Below are 10,581 nucleotides of genomic sequence, written 5' to 3' on the forward strand. Positions count from 1 at the left end.
GATCAGTGTGAAGGAATGCTCGGGTTAATCGCAACCTTCACAATCAACCTGCTATGAAGCCTAATATGCGAGCTAACAACAATGGAAACCCTCTAATAGCTAATGGGGGAACTAGGCACAATGAAAAACCTCAAACTGCCTACCAAAGGTTGGAAGCGCAATTTATTGCCATGCAAGTAGACATGAGAAGACAGGCAGAAGAGTTAAGAACTAAGCTAGCAGAGGTAGCAACAAAATCGGCCAACACCAGTAATTAGGGACATTCAACAAGCCTTAGCATCGATTGCAACTATTCCTAAAGGTAGCAATCATTTGGAGCTCATGTATGAAAGATTCAGGAAGCAACATCCTCTAGTGTTCAAAGGGAGCGTTGATCCATTGAAGGTTGAACAATGGATGGGTATGATGGGGTCAATTCTCGACTTCATGCGAGTCAGAGGGAATGACAGGGTAGCTTAGGAAACTCACATGCTGAGAGATGACACAAGGATCTAGTGGGAAGTGATGTCCCATGCAAGAGATGTTACTGTAATGACTTGGGCAGAATTTTAGCAAGCATTTAATGACAAGTACTGTAATGTTGCAGTACAGGCTTCAAAGGTGGATTAGTTTCATACTTTAAGCCAGGGGAATATGACGATGACTAAGCATGCATTAAAGTTTGATAGACTTGCCAAGTTTGTGGCAGACCTAGTGCCAACTAATGCAGCAAGAGTAGACTGTTTTGTTCGAGGCTTGAAATCCATAATAGCCAAAAACGTGGAGATTGTGTCAGTAAGGGCGACAATACTTATGCTCGGGTTCTGGAAAGGGCTCTCACTGCTAAAAGAATGGAAGACATGATTTGGAAAGAAGGTGTTGCTAAGAGAAAGGCAAGAAAGAATGTCTCACATAATAATAACTCCAATGACCAGAAGTGGAAAGGGAATGACCATGCAAGGCACTCAACTCAGGATTAAAAGGCCAAAGATAATAAAGGAAACAATTTCCCTAGGAACAAGGAATGGGTACAATACCCGAAGTGTGGAAAGTGTAAGAAGCACTGCCAATGAGAATGTCGGGCAAATGCATATTACAATTGTTGTAAGGAAGGGCACATCATGAGGAACTGCCCACAGAGGAGTCAAGATGGTGCTAAGGAGCAATCTAAGAAGGACGACAAGTTGGTGCCAGCACATGTTTTCACTCTCACCAAGCCTCAGGCAGAAGTAAGCACTTCCATGCTCTCAGGTCAGATTTCTATTGCTGGAATTGACTGTCATGTTTTAATTGATTATAGTGCCACTCATTCGAGTGTTGCTAATAGAATAGTGGATACATTTAATAGACCTTATGAAATGCATGCTAAGGGTTTTGGGACCATGTTACCGACCGAGGAGGTGGTAATATTTAAGAAGTGGATTAAAGCTTTGCCTTTGAGGATAGATGGTAGGGAGCTATATGTATATTTGATTGAGCTTAGCATGACTTATTTTGATGTTATCCTCATAATGGATTGGTTGACGAAGTACAATGCTACCATTGACTGTAAGTAGAAAATAGTGGTGCTCAAGTCAGACGAAGAGAAGCCTTTTGCGTTCATGGGGACAACGATGGGACTAGGAATACCAATCATTTCAGCACTAGAGGTTAGGGAGACGTTACAACATGTATGTATGAGATTCTTGGCTAGTGTTGTGAACATGACATAAACTTCAAAACAGAGATCGGAAGACACCATAATAGTAAGTGATTACTTGGAAGTATTTCTGAAGGATTTGCCAGGATTGCCACAACAGAGAGAGATTGAGTTCACGATTAAACTAGCACCAGAAACATCACCAATCTCAAAAGCACCTTATAGAATGGTGCCAACAGAATTAAAGGAGTTGAAAGTCCAGCTACAGGAACTACTTGACCTAGGGTTCATGAGGCCAAGTTACTCACCGTGGGGAGCACCGATATTGTTTGTAAAGAAGAAGGATAGATCAATGCGAATGTGCATCGATTATAGGGAGCTCAACAAGGTCACAATCAAGAACAAGTACTCTTTACCAATGATAGACGATCTATTTCATCAACTTCAACGGAAGGCGGTGTTCTCGAAGATAGACATGAGATTGGGGTACCATCAGTTAAGGGTGAAGGAAGAGGATACTCTGAAGACTGCATTCCGTACTAGGTATGACCATTATGAATTTCTAGTAATGTCTTTTGGACTTACCAATCACCCTGCGTCGTATGTGGATTTCATGAATAGAGTATTCAAGGACTATTTGGATAAGTTAGTGATAGTATGTTAGAGATTAGGCTTAATCAACCTTGGTTTTATATTACAACTCAAAGCAAACTTTATAGGTAGATGCCCATTAGTGTCGTATTTCTTTCGACATGCCCACTTGCAACCTATTGACTTTGATCCTTGTGGTAGATCAACAATCTCCCAAGTGTGGTTAGATATAATTGAATCCATCTCATCATTTATTGCCTCTTTCCAAAAGTTAGAGTCCCTTAAGGTCAAAGCTTCTTGGAAAGTTTTAGGATCATCCTCCTCTTGAATCTTGAAGTAACATATGATACTTCAAAGTAAATTCTTTATGGTTTCCCTCTAGTAGGTAAAGAGTCTCCACTTGAGAGGTTTCATTTCGTTATCCACTCTCTTTAAGCCTTTTCCTTCTTCTAGGCAATCTCGGTTTCTCTACAACCCTTGAAGGTAACTCCTCTTGAGTTCCTTCTAATGAGATCGGTTCTTAAGGCTTATTGTCACTGTACAACAAACTCTCAAAGAGCTCAACTTCTCTTGATTTAATTATCACATTACACTCCTAGTCTAATAGCTATTTGAGGCATAGCCTAAAAATACACATTTGATGGCCCTTGGATCCAACATTATCCTTTTAGGCTTCGTGCTCTTGCAATAAGCAAGGTACCCCCACACTTTGAGATACCCTAGGTTGGGCATTTTTCCTTTCCATATCTCATATGGTGAAATTTTATTCTTCTTTAGAGGAATCCGGTTTAGGATATGAGAAGCGGTAAGCAAGGCTTCTCCCCATAACGCAAAACTCAAATTTGCATGTAATAGCATAGCATTTATTATTTTAACATATGTTATATTCTTTCTTTCCGCTATACAATTTTGTTGGGATGTATAAGCGACTATACATTCATGTATTATACCATGCATCTCACAAAATACATTGAATTCATTGGAAAAGTATTCACCACCCCTATCACTTCTAATCACTTTTATTTTATTTTCCAATTGATTTTCAACTTCGGATTTATAGATTTTAAAATGCTAAAGGCCTTATCCTTATTCTTAAGCAAGTACACATACGTGATTATAGAACAATCATCAATAAAGGTAATAAAATACCTATGTCCACTTCTAGTAATTATTCCATTCAATTTACATAAATCATTATGTATCAATTCTAACAAAATAGTTTTCCTTTCAACACTTGGAAATGTTTTTTTTTACCATCTTAGATTGAACACATAATTCACACTTATCATGCTCGACATCATTGCATACAATTAAACCACATTTTATAAATCTTGTAATTGTACTATATCATATATAAGCAAGTCTATTATACCACAAAGTAATAGAGTCAAAAACAAATACATAAGAGGAAGATGAGCATGCATTTTATCAAAACCATTGTCTTTGGTACACAATTTAATCATCCCATCACACACATACTCTTTCCCCAAAAAGTAGTTGCCTTTGGATATAATTAGCTTGCCATACTCAAACACCACTTTGATGCATGGTTTGCTCAACAAATGTCCACTCACAAGATTCCTACTCATATCTGGAACATACAACACATTGGTCAATAAAACCTTTTTTCCGTATGTGAAGTATAGATCAACATTCCCCTTTCCCAACACCTTGGACCTATGCTCATTCCTCATTTGGATCTCATTCCCATCCTTTGACTCATTAAAGGTTTTGAAGACCTATCTATCATAAGTAACATGAATGGTGGCATAAGTGTCATACCACCATCCTTGCAATTTTTCTTAGATGGCATTCACCTCACTGAAGGTTGCAACCAACTCCTCATCGATTGTGTTAACCTTGAATCCATGATTATGGGGCCTACGATACTTGCATTCGCTAGCTGTAAAGCCCTAATAACCAGGATTGTTACACTGTGTGTTGAAAATTGTGCTTAACTCGTTAAGAGAGTCATTTGGACTAAAATGTGTAGTTAAGGTTAGTTAAAATTCGGTATAAAATTTTTTTGATTAACCTTGGCAACTTTTCATTAAAAGATTTAGTACATAACAAGGGGTCCCAAAGAAAAGAGAAGTTTAAAATAAATGAAGTACATAACAGCCATCCTAAGCGGCAAAACCACTAAACCCTAGCTTTCCAAAAGAATTCTCGACCGTGGTAGTTGAGCAGGCTACCTATGTACACGCCACCCTCGAAGCTCTCCAACTCATTGCTGGTCCAGCTTCCCCTTGCCCTTACTTTCACCCCGTAGCACCCGCGAGCCAAGGCCCAACAAGAAAACTCAAACAAACAGATACAGATAACCAACAAATCACAGATAGCTTGCTTAGCAGTAATATTATACTCAATCAAACATTCAACTCAATTACACGACCATAGGATCAAATGAGTGCATATCGCACTTCCAAAATGGCTCCACCACCATAGCCTGTATTCCACATGCTTATGCCGACCACAGCCTTAAGCCGCGCTTTTCAATCAAATGAACAATTCATATGTAACACAATCATTCAAGTTTATACAGATATTCAAAATTATGATTATAGTAATGCTTAATAATCGGGGCTCAAGCCCTAATGACAACCCGGGTGCAGTTTTCTTACCTCAAGTCCCGAGAAAATAGCGTATGGCGACCCCATGCGCAATCCTTACTTCCAAACCTAATGGTATATCCTAGTCACAACATATTAATGTATAGTCATCAAGAGCTAAACCAATTTGAAAGCTTCAAGGTTCATTCCTAGCCTCCGAGACCTCGAATTCTACTAAACCGGGTAGTAGAATCCTTCCCAAGCCTTTAGGTTTGGTTTCCCGTACTCAGAAACCATATTTGGCTAATTTTCCCCATTTTAGCCATGACGCTCCTCACTCAGGGTCGCAGTGCTCTACAAGTCAGAGATCCCTCCAAAATTTCTCCCTGGACATGCGCCACAGCACGGCCCACCAGGTGTCACTGGGCCAAGGCAATTCAGAGAACCACCCCAACCTCTGAGTTCATGCGCGCCACGACACTCCAAGAACAACGTCGCAGCGCAACCCCGCAAACCCAGAATTTCCAACACTTTCCAGTCTTTTCCTCCAAACAAAAACCTCTAAAAACAGTCCCAAAGTTGCCAACCGAGCCCAGAACTCTTACTAACACAACATACGCACGCAATACTTATACCCCCAAAACCAAACCAAATCCTTACAAAAACTCAAAACCCAAGCTAAAGTTAAACTTCAACTAAAACTTAAACCAATTAAAGAATTCATCACAACATAGGAGGATTCTTACCTCAATTAACTAGATACGAATTCAAGCTGCCTTTAACTCGATCCTAGCTCCAATTCTCTTCAAAATTCAGAAAAATCCTCCACCAAGCTTCAAGAGAGAGAGAAACGAGAGAGAGAGAGAGAGAGAGCTGAGCTGGTGATTTTGTTTCTTGTGTTATCTGAAAGCTTCCCACAGCTTCTAGGTGACTAAGGTAATCCAAGGCTAGGGAAAAGACCAAAATACTCGTACCCTTTACTTTGGTTCTCTAATGCCCCCCAATGGCAAAATCGTCTTTTGCCACCATTTTCCTACTAAAACCTCAAATTCCACTTAAGATTCCCAAATAATCCCACTAATCTTCCAAACACTAATATTTTTCCCCAATTATAATTCATTCTCTAATATCCCTGACAATTCACCAGATTACAAAAATACCCGTAGGCTCACCCTGAGCCGGGTATACTCCCCGTTGTGACTTTTTCACCAAATTGATCACAAGGATTGCCTCGTGCAACATATCTCAAATATATCCACATAATAATATGGTCCCACTCACAATGCACATTTAATTTACAATTATACCCTCAACGGGTCAAATTACGAAAATGCGATTTTTCACCAAAAACGAGCCCACAATCACATTTAATGCACATAAGCATGCATAATTAGTCATATTATCATAAAAATCATATATTTCACATAATAACACATATATTCAATCAAATTCACACATCAATCCATTTATGCCCTCCTGACACGCTAATCGAGGCATTAAGCCTTACTGGCGAATTTGGGACGTTACATTAGCCATGTGGCCACTCTTTCCACACAAAAAACAAGGGCCTCTCACACCCTTGAATTGCCCTTCATTATTTCTTGGAGCTATATGAGTATCATTCTTTGATTGGGGCTTATTGTTAGTATTCCCTTTGGATTGAGAGGGTTTGTCTATGGCAATAGCCTTGGATGTCCCAACATTGGACTCTTCTATGTACTTGTCTCTAAAACGAGACTCATCTTCAATCCTTTGGTGCTTCAAGAACTCTTCCAAATATATCTCTTCATTCTTACGGAGGATCTTCTTTCTATAGCTTCTCCAAGGTGGAGGTAGTTTAGCTATAATCCTTCGCACAATGAAGGGTTTCAGCAATGTTATCTTAAGAGTGGACAACTTATTCACAATAACTTGAAGTTCATGTACTTGGGGGAGTAAGGGTTTAGCATCAAAGAATTTAAATTCCATGTATTGAGTGATAAGGAATTTCTTGGTACCTTCTTCTTCAGTTTTGTACTTCTTCTAAAGAGCTTCCCATATCTCATTTGCCAATGTAGTGTTTGTGTAGAGATCATAGAGATGATCGACAAAGAATTGAGTATATAACCTCTACAAATGAGTTCATCATCTTCCCTTTTCTTCCTTTCTATGATCACATCTTGAGAATCATTATCCTTTGGGGGCTCCAAAGCTTTTAAATCTTTATCAAGGATGTAGTGCACATTTAAAGTTGTTAGGAGTAACTTGATCTTGTTTTGCCATCTTATAAAATTTGAGCCATCAAGCCTATCAAGTCTCACTAGACCTTGAGACATGAACTTGAGAGCTGAGATTGAGGAGCTTTCTTCCATGGATTTAGTTAGTAGAAAAACCTTAGAGATAGACAAACTTTGATACAAAACAAAGGTTAGAGATAGAGATTTTTTATTGTTTGAGATTAGGCTTAATCAACCTTGGTTTTGTAATGCAACTCAAAGTATAAACAACAATTAATCTAAATCTATAGGTAGATAATCACAAATTACATAAACACAAAGAAAACAAAGTGTAGAATGGAACTTTCTTGAAGAACAACCTTCAAACAAAAAATTATAAATATATTATTTTATGTGAAACACAAAAATGACAAGGTTTCACACAAATGTAGATTTGTTGTCCAAAAATCTCTATTCCTAGTCTTCTCCTTGGAATTGCTTGAAGCTACTACAATGGAATGAGATTGTGATTCACAAGCCTTGATCATTCATACAAGTCAATTTTTCTTGATGAAGATCTTGGAGGAAACTAGTAATCTTGAAAGCTAGTGAGAGAGAGAGAGAGAGAGAGTTCTTTTTAGAGAGAGGGAGAGATGTGAGTGATAAAGTCACCAATTAACTCATATGAACCCTTTAAATAGTATAGGAACCTCATTAGAGTAAACCAATGAGATTAGATATTTTTAATTTGAATATTGGAGCCAAAAGCACGTCACTGTACAACCTCGTACAGATGGCCCAAGTGAAGCATTACTTGCCCGACGATGTGTTGCCTAGCACGTCACTAGTTGTACGCAAAATTCAAGAAGTGTGAATTTTGGCTAATGAAAGTGGCATTCATAGGACACTTTGTTCGCAAGGATGGTATACAGGTCGACACAGTAAAAATCAAAGCTGTAAAAGAGTGGCCACAACCAAAGAATGCTTCGAATGTCAAAAGTTTTCTTGGGTTGGCAGGGTATTACAAAAAATTCGTAGAAGGGTTTTCAAGGATTGCCACGACATTGATGAAGTTGACCATGAAGGGCATAAAGATTGTATAAACTAAGGATTGTGAGCGAAGCTTTCAGGAGTTGAAGGATTGGAGGTTCACAATAGTCAGTGTCGTCTGAAAAGCAAAGCAAAATGTGAGAACATACTCATAGTCAGAAGAAAAGGAGACAAGTTAAAGTGATTACCATAACATTTTTCTCCATCTATTGGCGGGACAAGTCGAGAGAGGAGTCTTTGGTCGCCAATTTCCAGTTGCGAAGGAAGCGAGGGCCCAACGCTACGGACTCTAGCATCCTCCTCACCATGTTGATGCTCGCTTGAAAAGGTGCGGGAGGCGGCAACTCTGAGGAATTCGGTGCAGCACGGGGCAACACGCTCGCTAGCACTGTAGGAAATGGAGCACCTCCTGGGAGAGAGCTTGATGGAGCGGGACCAGAAGATGTAACAGTTGGAGGATGGATCTAAACTCTCTTATCTTTCCCACGCGATCAACTCTGGGACAAAGGTCGTTTCTTGTGCCTTCCTGACCCCTCTGGAATAGTCAAGGGTTGAGAAAAATACTCTGATGGGTCCATAACTCCTACAATTCAGAAATAAAAAATTAGTCAGACAAGGCAGAAACAAAATCCTAGCATCACATAAATAAGCTCAAATAAATAGCTTTGGCAACAGGTGGGCACTATTTACCCAACAAATTTGTGGAAGAAGGCCCACTAGAAGGCGCCCCTCCACTCGGATGAGGATCTAGAAAACTCATATCGGCCTAGTTCCCCATAATGGACTCCACTCATGCCCCGTCCCCTATATTATGCTCAGGGTCATATGGACCTGTGAAGAAGAAGGGCAACGAACCAAGCTTTGAGAAGGTAGCGGCCGAAAATCCATCCCACTGGGTCAGAAAAGGACAGCTCAACAAAGACTGCGAAGATTCCCCCTATATTTGAGTTGGCCTCGAGGGGTCGGCTACGGAGGAGGTCCCACAAACGCCGACCTCTAGAGGTGTCGTAGTGTCGCAGAAATCTCGGGACGGCGAGTGTGTCGAGGGAGGATCTTGTTGGTATTAAATGAGAAAAATAAGAATACGCAGCGGAATATGATCTCTTAAAATATATTAATACCACTCAGGATCATACATATATAGATATATTAAATAACACATAAAAGGAATAGAGATTACCTCTCGTAGCCTATCAAGTATTCTTGAATTTTTTCGTAAAATCAATGATCTTCCTATCATTTCTAAAAGCTTACACCTTAGCCTTCCAAGCCAATTCTCAAACACACAAGAACGTTTGTGGGCACGTATAATTGAAAGGTTGATTTAGACTCTCTAAATGTAACACATGAGATCTAGAGAGGATTGAGAAGAGAGATGCTATAGAAATTTCTAGAATTTCAGGTATAGGAAATTCTATCGTTTTGTTTTCTTAGAGAGAGTCTTACAATCCAAACAACTTATTAAACTTATTTTTAAAAAGAATTGCTTCTTTTCAAGTTTATAAAGATAATTAACCAATTTAACTAATCTTTATTTAAATAAAATAAAACTGATCAGTTACAACTTATTTAATTATTTAATTTGAATCATATTTAAAAGAATAATTAAATATAATTAAATAAAAAAATTAATCTGAAATTCAAAATTCAAATCCTAGGGATAGAAAATATACCTGGTAGGCACCACTCACTGTGCAATACAGTGAGTGGTGTGAGCCACTTAGTTGCTCTCCCTTATTTTCTCATTTGTTTATTTAATTAATATTAAAGATAATATATTTATCTCAAAATAAATATTAGTTAATTCAAAATTAACTTTATCTTAAAATATCAGTTTTAATTAAATAAATAAATATCTTATAATAAGATAATTACTAAACTCTCGTTATATTAATCTAAACATGATTAATATTTATTTTAACATATAGTTTTTCAAAATAAAAACTATATCATTAATTAATTCATTCATTCACAATTAATCAATTGCCCATAATTATCACATGATTATTTCCTTGCCCTGGAAAATTAATTCATTTGCAATTTTAGTCATTCTCTCTACAAATCTTCCTTATGACATCCCTACCATTGACAGTGTAGGGCCGAGGTGACCTGGGGACCATGAACCTATAATACGAAGCTCCAATAAACTGGATTATTAATCAAACTTATTAATATAATAATCTTATTCATCAATTCCATGATTATTCCACTATAAATATGGAATCGCACTCTAAGTATTTATAGAATTATATTTACAGAATTTTTTTTGTAGTTCATCAATATAATCAATAAATATTGTTATGTCCTCCAATTATTGGTTCATTAATTAGAGATGGTAAAATTACAATTTTACCTTTCTAATTACCTTTCACTCCTTAAGTACCATTAATTCACTAGGGAATAATTAATCTATAATCAAATTATAGATTTGAGCTCAATAACTATTCAGTTCTAGAATTAACCCTTAAGGGAACCAATATTCGATCAGTTAGGAAAGTATGGATTCCATTATTGTAAATCATGTTCCCAACCATTCATGATATTGAATATCCAAAACAAAATTCACTAGCCTCAT

This window comes from Humulus lupulus, chromosome 5, assembly GCF_963169125.1.
Source record: "Humulus lupulus chromosome 5, drHumLupu1.1, whole genome shotgun sequence".
Taxonomy (NCBI): domain Eukaryota; kingdom Viridiplantae; phylum Streptophyta; class Magnoliopsida; order Rosales; family Cannabaceae; genus Humulus; species Humulus lupulus.